Source organism: Sinocyclocheilus grahami, unplaced genomic scaffold (assembly GCF_001515645.1).
Source record: "Sinocyclocheilus grahami isolate Dianchi unplaced genomic scaffold, SAMN03320097.WGS_v1.1 scaffold200.1, whole genome shotgun sequence".
Lineage (NCBI taxonomy): Eukaryota > Metazoa > Chordata > Actinopteri > Cypriniformes > Cyprinidae > Sinocyclocheilus > Sinocyclocheilus grahami.
Window position 1 is genome coordinate 91,505 of NW_015505379.1, and position 10,836 is coordinate 102,340.

A 10,836-nucleotide genomic window follows, 5' to 3' on the forward strand; every position below is an offset into this window, starting at 1 on the left:
AAACATGGCGGCTGGAGATCTGATAAGATCGTTGAATTCACTGGCAGATGAAGTGGAGCGTGAACAGAGAAATATGTGAAGCGTATTCCATGCTAAAATCACCGATCGAACGTCTAAACGAATGTCTTTGAGCTTTGAGCATCTTACACAGCGGGTGACCCACGTGACGCCAGCGTCTTGAAATTAGCTGTTTTTTAAACATTTAAGGAGCCAAGCTGCTATGTAAAGACTATAAATGGACATTACAAGCGTTACAATCAGGGATTGAAATTAACATTCACTCACCAGCCAATTTGGTTACTACATTAAGTTACCGGCCATTCATAACGTCTACTAGCCAATGGCCATTACAAGCGTTACAATCAGGGATTGAAATTAACATTCACTCACCAGCCAATTTGGTTACTACATTAAGTTACCGGCCATTCATAACGTCTACTAGCCAAAAAAAAAAGACAGAAATACACCAACAGTTTGAGTCTGTCTACACTGGGCGTGACAAAGCGACCATTGCAAATCATTTTGTCAGTACTAGGGGTGTGCGATATTGACAAAAAATAATATCTCAATATTTTCTGTGATTTTATCGATAAAGATAATTAGACGATATTTTGCTGAGTGTGTTATTGTGCTGATATCTTAAGGACTACCGTGGACAGCTGACTCCTAAAGTTTTTGATATTTTTCATATTCTGTGTGGTCAGTTCACAGCAGTGATAGAAATTAATCTTTTCCAATAAATTTAAATAGATTTTTAACTTTTACGTAAGTCTCTTGATATTAACTTATTGTTTATTGAACTGTTGTATAAAATATCTCATTTGTAACCATGCTGATTTTAAGAAAAAACGGCACTCTTCGTGTGATATTGATATTGTGATGTGATATGAATTGATATAAATATATAAATTTTCTGCCTCCTTATCTTGAATTGTGATCATTCTTAATGCATGTTAATAGACTGAATCATGCAGTGAAAGAACCACTCTAAATGCGCACGCGCACTAAATCCTGTGTTGGTCTAGCCAGACTTCATCACGTCGCGTATGAGTGCCTCTGTAGGTGTGCTTTGTTTAGCTTTTGCAATATACTGCCTGGCTGTCCTGGTATTCGGTGCTCTGTAACGCCGACCAGATGGCAAAAGTTCAAAAAGGAGATGCATGTTAATAGACTGAATCGTGCAGTGAAAGAACCACTCTAAATGCGCACGCGCACTAAATCCTGTGTTGGTCTAGCCAGACTTCATCACGTCGCGTATGAGTGCCTCTGTAGGTGTGCTTTGTTTAGCTTTTGCAATATACTTGATAATGTCATGATGTCTCACGAGTTCGGTATTTGCGCTAAACCTGCGCAGATTTGGCCTGCATGAACTTCCCCAAGAAATTAATGAGTGAACATAATTTACGAAAAGTAACCCGCCAAATTGACTAGTGATTTGACAGTTGGCGGGTGTTAATTTCAAACCCTGATTACAATATTTTATACCTAAAATAATACTCACCCATTTCCTGCATCCTGCTGTACTTTCCTGAATAAGTCTTTAAAGGTGTTGTAGGCTAATAAGTCGTTCTGAGTAATAAATTGAAAAAGCTCCCACCTGTATATGACTAAACAAAATAACATGTAGTTTACTTGAGGTTCTGCTATAAATGTGTCTATTAGAAACATTAATTTAAATTAATTATACTATTTTTTTTTTTTTAATTTAAGTTTTTGAACGAAGTCCTGAATGACTGTTATTAAAGGTCATTTAATGAATTTGAATGATGTCGTTCTGAGTAATAAATTGAAAAAGCTCCCACCTGTATATGACTAAACAAAATAACATGTAGTTTACTTGAGGTTCTGCTATAAATGTGTCTATTAGAAACATTAATTTAAATTAATTATACTTTTTTTTTTTTTATTTAAGTTTTTGAACGAAGTCCTGAATGACTGTTATTAAAGGTAATTTAATGAATTGAATGATTTTCAATGCCCCGCAGAAACCCTGCCTTTGTTGGAAATGTAAATAAATTATTTGAATTATGTTTGATTGTTATAACACTTTTCAGTTACAATATTTCATATTACAGTAAAGTGTAGTTTTTTTAAGTTTCTGAAATATCCTATAAAATTGTAACACTCAGAGGTAACTTTCAAGTTCAAGTCTGCTTTATTGTCAATTCTTCCACATGGTACAGCACATACACACAGATAATTGAAATTGCATTACTCTCAGACCCTTGGTGCATACAGATAACACTAACAGTAGAACATAAATGCAGATATACAGATTAAATATACAACTATACAAATAAGGTAACTTGAACTCTATGCTTTATGAAAGGAAAGGAAAACAAATTTGACCGAGTTAAAAACAAACATTGGCCCTCCAGGAGCGGGACTGAGAACCCTGACTAGATCTTCACATTAATTAAATGAGATTTATCAACTAGGGCTATGACGGTATGGGATTTTTCTTACCGCGGTTAAGACGCAACAAATCACCGCGGTTTGGCGGTTAATCGCAACCCCCCTCCCCTCCCCCTCCCACCGCGGAAATATAATGATTTAAGAACGCATGCAGTTTGTAAATGAACATGGAAATGAATAATAATAAAGCAGTCTTCTTTGTTATTAAAACAGCAAATTATGTGAACAATAATACAATAAAATTACATTTATTTCAACTTTGTTTTTTTCGATATCTTTTGAGTTTAATAGGAATTATGGAACAGTTTTTAATAATTTAACAGCAAATTATCATTAATATTATTTAACTTAAGGCTACATTTATAACAACATTTTTAAAAGTGGAACATAAGTGTTTGAATCTGATTTGGGTTTTTCAAAGTGCAACACAAGGGAACATCAGGAACATCATTGTTAAACTACTGGGCTGCTTAAGTGAATCGACAAGTCCTGCTGCTTTATTTTTCGGTCTTCAAGTTTCTTGCCAGGAAAACCAACATGTTCACTTTGTCTGGTTTCAGCGAGGATCTTAACGGAGTGACAATGTTGCCTTCCGGACTGAATACACGCTCAGAGGGAGCTCTCGTAGCGCATATAGTCATATATTTTCTGGCAACTTTCGAAAGAAGAGGGAATCGAGCCTGATTATCCCACCACCAGGCAAGCAGATCAAAATGCAGATCTAGGGCTTCCTCCTGCAAATACCTTGCGACTTCAGTGTCTGCACGGATTCTTTTTGGGACCAGATTGGAGGACTGTGCTTTTCTCTTTCCAAGCAGGTCTGCAAGATTAATTTTTTTTTTCTGGAGGAGATGGTGCACTTCCTTCTTTTCCCTCTCCAGCCGCCGAGGTACGCATGGCACCTTCTCCATCCCCGCCATCACTCCGCTCATCGGGCATTGCCAGCATCTCCTTCAGGAGCGCATCTGTAACGTCATCTTGTGCAGCTGAAGAGTTCTGCGTTCAAATGCACGCAATAGGCTTAAGCTTGCCGCAGAGCATCGGCAAAAGTAATTACCATAAATGCGTCAGGGGGAAACAGTAAGGAGATATTTTAATTATTTACTAATAAACTAGTGTTTTCTGAGTCTGTCGCAAGGATGAAGTTGTTGATCCTGACTCGCCATCTCTTCAGTAGACGCGCCTTTAGAGAGAAGTGTATCTTTACGGATTATGATCATAATGAAAGAGTTTTTGTTTTTGATTTGTTTTATTTCGTTAAGTAGTAATTTAAAGCTTATCTATAGATATATTTATCATGTCTGTGAGGCATGTATTCGCTGAGTTTCGGTCCATTTTTGTTTTCTTTATTTTATAAAAGCACAACGTTTTGTTGATATTGTGAGTGCACACAAATAAAAGTAGACCCTTTACAGTTACGAATGATGTATTACTCTTACCTTTATGAGCAAAAATGACAGCGTATCCACTGAAAAAAACACAAGTGATCACGCTGGCACCTCTATGTCCTGCAAAGCGCGCTTCAGCTTCCACTCTCCGCACAAACTATTGGATATAGCGCACATTTATCTAGGTTTAACTTTTAAACATTGTTAAATGCTTGAACTGTTTTATATCTATAGTCAAGTCGTGATGATTTGAGAAGGCTAAATTGATCAAACATATGCTCACTGTCTGCCGCTGGCCGCTTGGTCAATACTTTAAATGCGTAAACGTTAATTAGGCTATGTGAGTACTGCTCATGTCTGAAAATATATGTAAAACAAAATTATTTTACATAAAAACATTAGGCTATAGCTTATTTATTTAGTAAATTTTTTAATTATTGTAAAAACTAAAATGAATTGTAAAACTGAAAGTATTTTTTAAAATTGTATTCAGCACCGTGGGCCGCATTTGAATTCGTGACCGGCCGCGGGTTGAGAACCATTGCGTTTAAGAGACCTTGATATATGATACAGTGCCCTAATGAAAGCCAAATCTTGATGTACATGATGTCCCTGTATCTTGGATAAATTAATGTTGCAGGTGCACTCGGGCGGATTTAGTGATTTGGGGGCCCCAGGCAAAATACAGGAATGGGGCCCAATACAATTTCACACATTTACAACCTTGAGGTTCCTTTCACTGTTGCTCGTTGCTGCACGACCGTGTCCCATAGTTGTCTAATCTTTTAGATTTTTCATGTACATGTTATAAATAAAGGATTTCTTTAATGGTCTTTCACAAAAACGAGTGAGCGCCATTTAAACAAATTAAAATAGGCCCTATACAATATGCACTGTTGCTTAGTATTAAAATTATAGCTTCAGATACATGATATTTGTAGGGCCCTATGAAACCCGTTTAATTTTCCCCTAATTAGCCTACGTGTTTTTTTTTTTTCCAAAATCTTTTTTTCCGTTTTAATTTTCTGGATCCATCTTTTTTCCTTTTCTGGATGATTATATTAAATTAAGTCTAATCATGAAACTTGTTTAATTTAACAGCAATTTAGGCCTATTAAAAGTTTAACAAAAATTACATTCTTAGGGCCCAAATTCTGCGCTTTCTTTTTTTTTTTCTGTATTCCATTTTAATGGTTTAATCAAAAACATATCTAATTAATTGAATTCATAAAAACAACTTAATTTATTAATTTGTATACAATAATAGGGCCCTATGAAATTTTTATTTTATTTACCTATTTTTTTAGAAATTCTGTTGTGTATTTTCATTTTTCTGGTAATCAAATGAAGGCGAAAATATTAATCTATCTTTTATTCCAATGAAAATTAAACAAACCCTTTAATTTGTGTACATTCAAAATGCTACACAACAGAAGTTTACTGTGTAACGAGCAATGTCACGGAATTCGTCAAATACTGAATGAATAAATCAAATGCAATTCAGTACACTTCAATCAAACCGCGATATGGACTAGTGTATGGGAATATTAAATGGCAAAAATACTACAGATGACAACCGCGAGCGTTGCGCGTGCTTAAATGGCAAACTAGAAAACGAAACGTTGCCGTTCATTCCGTCACATTCCGCGTTACACAGTAAATTCTGTTTTTATGAATAGATTCCGGGAATCCGTCCCCATTTTCTACATCGCCCTACTTTTCTAAGAAGCACATTCAACGCGGACGCACAGACGGTTGTCGCGGTAATGAACACCACAGCAACCACTTGTGCGTCCGCACTGAACGCGCATCTCGCATATAAAAAGCATTTTAGGGGGCCCTTGGCTTTTGGGGGCCCAAGGCGGTCGCCTACCTTTGCCTAATGGTTAAGTCCGCCTCTGGGTGCACTATATTTGTCTTCCATGACACTAACCATTTTTCTTTTTATGTTGCGTGTCAACACTGTGTCTTCCACGGTTGGGAGCAAAATATCCTCAGATAATAACCGTAGGACTGGTTTAACAGAGGACGCTGTAACCGTCTTCTCGGAAGACAGCGCCTCTGTAAAATCCGTGACCATCTTGTTTTTATCTGTGAGCATGCTATTGATAAATGCATTTTACCATTTTGTTGAGTTTAAAACGTGTGACACATTCGTTCTGCTCACTGTTCATTCGTGTATTCCAGCCTTAAGAGACTACAGATAAGTTGACATCCATTTAATAAGAGGCTTCATAATGAGGCTAGTTTCTGTGTTCATCCCCATGAATGTAATATTTTATTGGTTTTTGTTATTTGATTTTTTTAATATGTGCTACTTAGCTGAACATGGACTAGTCTAGATGTCGCAGTGTGCTTAAATGACACTTCACTATGAATATATAACTGATCAAATTGAACGCCTTGTTGCTTAATTTTAGTGTTCTGTTTTTTTTTGTGATGGATTCTGTATCTTCAAATAAAAAAAAAATTCAATTATTCTTTAAAAAGGTTGTTTAAAATAAACAAGAATTTTTAATAAAACATAATGGGAACAGGGAACAGAACAAAAATGTACCCATTAAGCACAGCCAGACTTTTTGCATTAAATGATGTACTTAAAGGGGTCATATGCTTTTTTTAAAGATCATTATTTGGTGTAACGGAATATGTTGACATGCTTTAATGTTCAAAAAACACATTATTTTTCAAATACTGTACATTATTGTAGGTTCTCTATGCCCCGCCTCTCTCAAACGCTTCATTTTCTATAATTGAAATTCTTTTTTCATTTAAGATAAAATTAAATATTTTTGTGTGAGAGATTATTTTATTTTAACAACTTCTTTTACTGAAACCAATATCTTGTGCACTAAAAATGTCTGTGTAGATTTTGGTGAGCTTAATAGGTATGTTTACCCTAAATTTGTTTTATCACATCTTATAATTACCACAAACTTGTTAACACTTGACACTTACCACTGAGAAACGTCCTGCTCCAGTCGTGCTTGCAAATCAGTCTCTTGTCGATCAGCCACTTCAACCGTTTCATCATCAGACTCCGGCTCGAATTGGTAAGGTACAATCGATACCATCTTTTCTATGTATTGACAAGTCTCCAGGGCTGTCATTCCGTCATGGCAATAGGCATTTCGTTTCCCCCACATGCTCTACACTGTAGGCCAATCACAAAGAACTGCGCCATCTGACCAATCAAAGATAAAAGGCTCAAGGAAAGGAGGGGTTTAGAGAGACTCATGGAAAGGAGGGGTTTAGAGAGACTGGTTCTTTGAACTGCTTCGCACAAGTCGTTTATGAATCATTTAGAAATGAGGTAAAAATAAATAATTTTGAGAAAACTAACATGTTTTTGACCTTGCATGCATGTAAACCTGTTTTAGGAGAATCATAAAACAATATTAGCAACCTTAAAAATGGCAGACTAGGGGCACTTTAAATTGTATGGACTCCATAGTAACTTGTGACCGTCACTGAGAATGATGTTCCCTGAAGTGCTCCCTCTTCAGGGTCGGTGTAGAACTCATACTTACCTGGCAGGGGAGATACCATGATCAAGAAGGTGGTTCACCCAGGGCGAGGCTCAGCCATTGCACTCCGGTTGTGCTGACCCCTGCGAATTCCCCAAATGTGGGAATCTCGACTGCATAATTTCTGGTAGTGGGGGACTGCGTTCGCGCTCTCCCCTGATCTTCTGGTTAAAAATAGAATTAATCTTGTAGTCCCTCAGTAGTTATGTGTCTGAGTTTGTTTTGTACAGGTGGTGTTTATAAAAGATGCATTTTCACTTTAATTCTGAAAGCACAAATGCTAAATATGTCCAGGCTTAATACTCTTTTTATTTATTTATTTTTTTTAAGAAGAAGAATGTTGTAATTTTAAAATACAGGTATACAATAAACAAAAATAAAATTATGCATTTTAATCGGATGCGATATAAATATTTAACAAAACTTCAGTAAACGGTAAGAATAATTTATTGCTGGTTCAGTAGGTGGTGATGGGTTACTCTTACTTTTGTTCCAGGCTTCTGTCTTTGATTTTCAGAGTGCAGATGTTTTGCTGGCCAATATGTAAAGCAGAATGTGTGCTGGTGGGTAGGGTCTGGGTGTTGTTTAATATGTAATATAATATAATTTATGCCTGTTTTATTAGTCAAATTTTAACAAATCAATTTGTGTTCATTTTGGAATATGTTTGTAAATGCAGTAAGTGGGATAATGCTGCACCCCACACTAGGGCTGGGCGATATAGCTAAATTTTTTTATCAACGATTAGAGGTTGACCGATAGTGTATTTTGCCGATACCGATAGCTAGGTTGGACCACACTGGCCGATACCGATTAATTAACCGATTGTTTTAAAATTGATACTGAACAAAAACTAAAATAGTGCTTTATTGACAAAATCAGTACTGAACCATACTAGTAGTAGTAGTAAAAATAATAATAATAGTAATAGTAAATGTTGAAATTAACACTCTAACAAGGAACAATACTTACACAGCTTTCATTAATCTTAATGCTACAAATGGACTCTTATTTTAAAGTGTTACCATTTCATTTCAACTGTCATGCTTAAAGATGCACATCTTTAAATATATACACAAAGGCTATAGCATTAAAATTATATACACATAAATATTGTATGTATACTCTCTGTCAGCTGCATTTAAATCTGCGTTTGAAGTTTCCATTATCTAATTAAAATAAAAGCGCAGTGCTGAGTCTAGGAGAACTCACCGGTATCTAACACACTCCGGACGCATCGCGTTCAACTCGAGCAGCGGTCTAAAACAGTTTATTTAATCACCAAATGGACACAAGTTTACTTCAAGAATGAACAATTTGGTATAGATGAGTTTGAAGTTCGGCGTTTAAAAAATGGAGCAAACGGAAAGAGAAAGTGCGACCTATATTATAGATCTATAAATGAAGCACACCGACTTTATTAGAGCCACAGAAAGACAAAAGTTTTGCTGAAAATGCACAATACACAATTTTTATGTACATTAACAATGATTCAGGACTAATATAATGTGATTTAAAGGAAAACTATGTGAATGGCTTGGCAGGATTTTCTGTCAGCTGCATTTAAATCTGCGTTTGAAGTTTCCCGCTCTGTTCAGCGTGCAGTATCACGTGTCTAAACAAATAGCATGTGCTGTCAATGATTTCAACCACTAGAGGCCGCTCTCGCACTGTATAATGACAGCAGACCCTTCTCAGCCGCTCCAGCAATGGACGCAACCCGGGAAAACTATCGGCATGGATTTTTGACAATAACCGATAGTTCCAGCAATCAACTATCGGTGCCGATTATCAATGATATAATGTTTCATATTGTTCGGTATCGATAATTAGACATTTTTTAATAACCTTTTTTTAAAACAAAAAGCAATAGATAAAAATGTTTACATTTAACCACTGTACTTATAATTAACACAATTTATTGAGACAAACAACATATAATATTTGTTTTAACAATCGAACACTAAAAATTAAACGCATCTCATTTCTAATGTTTTATATGCAGATTAAATAGGTCTTTATTGTATAGGTCTAATTGGCTCCCGAGGCCACAGGAGGGTGCAATGAGCAAAATAATGCAGTGGATTTAGCAAGTAACTCTTTTAAAAACGTGCATTACGTCCAAATTAACTCATGAAAATCAAATATAATTTATAATTCATATAACTATGAACAAAACTCAATGATATAATGTTTCATATTGTTCGGTATCGATAATTAGACATTTTTTAATAACCTTTTTTTAAAACAAAAAGCAATAGATAAAAATGTTTACATTTAACCACTGTATTTATAATTAACACAATTTATTGAGACAAACAACATATAATATTTGTTTTAACAATCGAACACTAAAAATTAAACGCATCTCATTTCTAATGTTTTATATGCAGATTAAATAGGTCTTTATTGTATAGGTCTAATTGGCTCCCGAGGCCACAGGAGGGTGCAATGAGCAAAATAATGCAGTGGATTTAGCAAGTAACTCTTTTAAAAACGTGCATTACGTCCAAATTAACTCATGAAAATCAAATATAATTTATAATTCATATAACTATGAACAAAACAGCATCATGTATTTATGCATTGCATAATCCAAAGAGCCGAAGCGCCATTTACACAGACTGCATTTAAAAACATATGAGACCCAGTGAAAAGGAATAAACCTCCACAAATTTGTGAGGTGTTTTCTAAAAGTTTAAACTGTTTTAACTTGGCATGGCTTTCTATTAATCTCTTCTGTGAGACGCGAGTGCAGCAGTCATATTTGTCCGTCTAAAAAATGCACTGAATATGCGTTGTGTGAATTGCTTGGTTTCGGTTTTAACCCATGCAAGATCTTCTCCGCATTGAGCTTCTATATTTTTCTAATATTTTTAATGAATAACGCAGCAGCGGCGTGTCTTGTGAGCTAGACTAACAAAACATTAAAGGGGTCATATGATGCGATTTCAAGTTTTCCTTTCTCTTTGGAGTGCATAAAGATGATCTGTAAAGTTGCAAAGACTAAGGTCTCAAATTCAAAGAGATATTCTTTATAAAAGTTAAGAGGCAACCACGCCTACCTAAAACGGCTCGTTCTAACATGCCCCCACATATCTAAGTCACTATGTGGAAATATTAGCATAATGCCGCCCAAATGTGCATGCAAAGAAAGAAGGCGTGGTTTCAGGAACAGCAGTAGTGTTGATGCGGTCATGTCAGGGAGACGCTGTGTTTCAGTGCGAAAGCAAAAGCACTTTATTTGGCCTTCCGGAAGTAGATGCAATTAGGAATCATTGGTTAAAATTTATTTACAACAGAACAGCACAACCCAGATGTTCGAATTTGTGCAATGCATTTTATGGATGTCAGTTTTTTTTTTTAACCTAGAAGAGTACAAGGCTGGCTGTGCACAAAGGCTATTTCTAAAAAAAATATATAAATAAAAAGGGTAAATTCCGACTTTGCTATGACAATATGGCTACTTTCCCATAGGGATGGGCGATATCTTATCGTTTGCGATA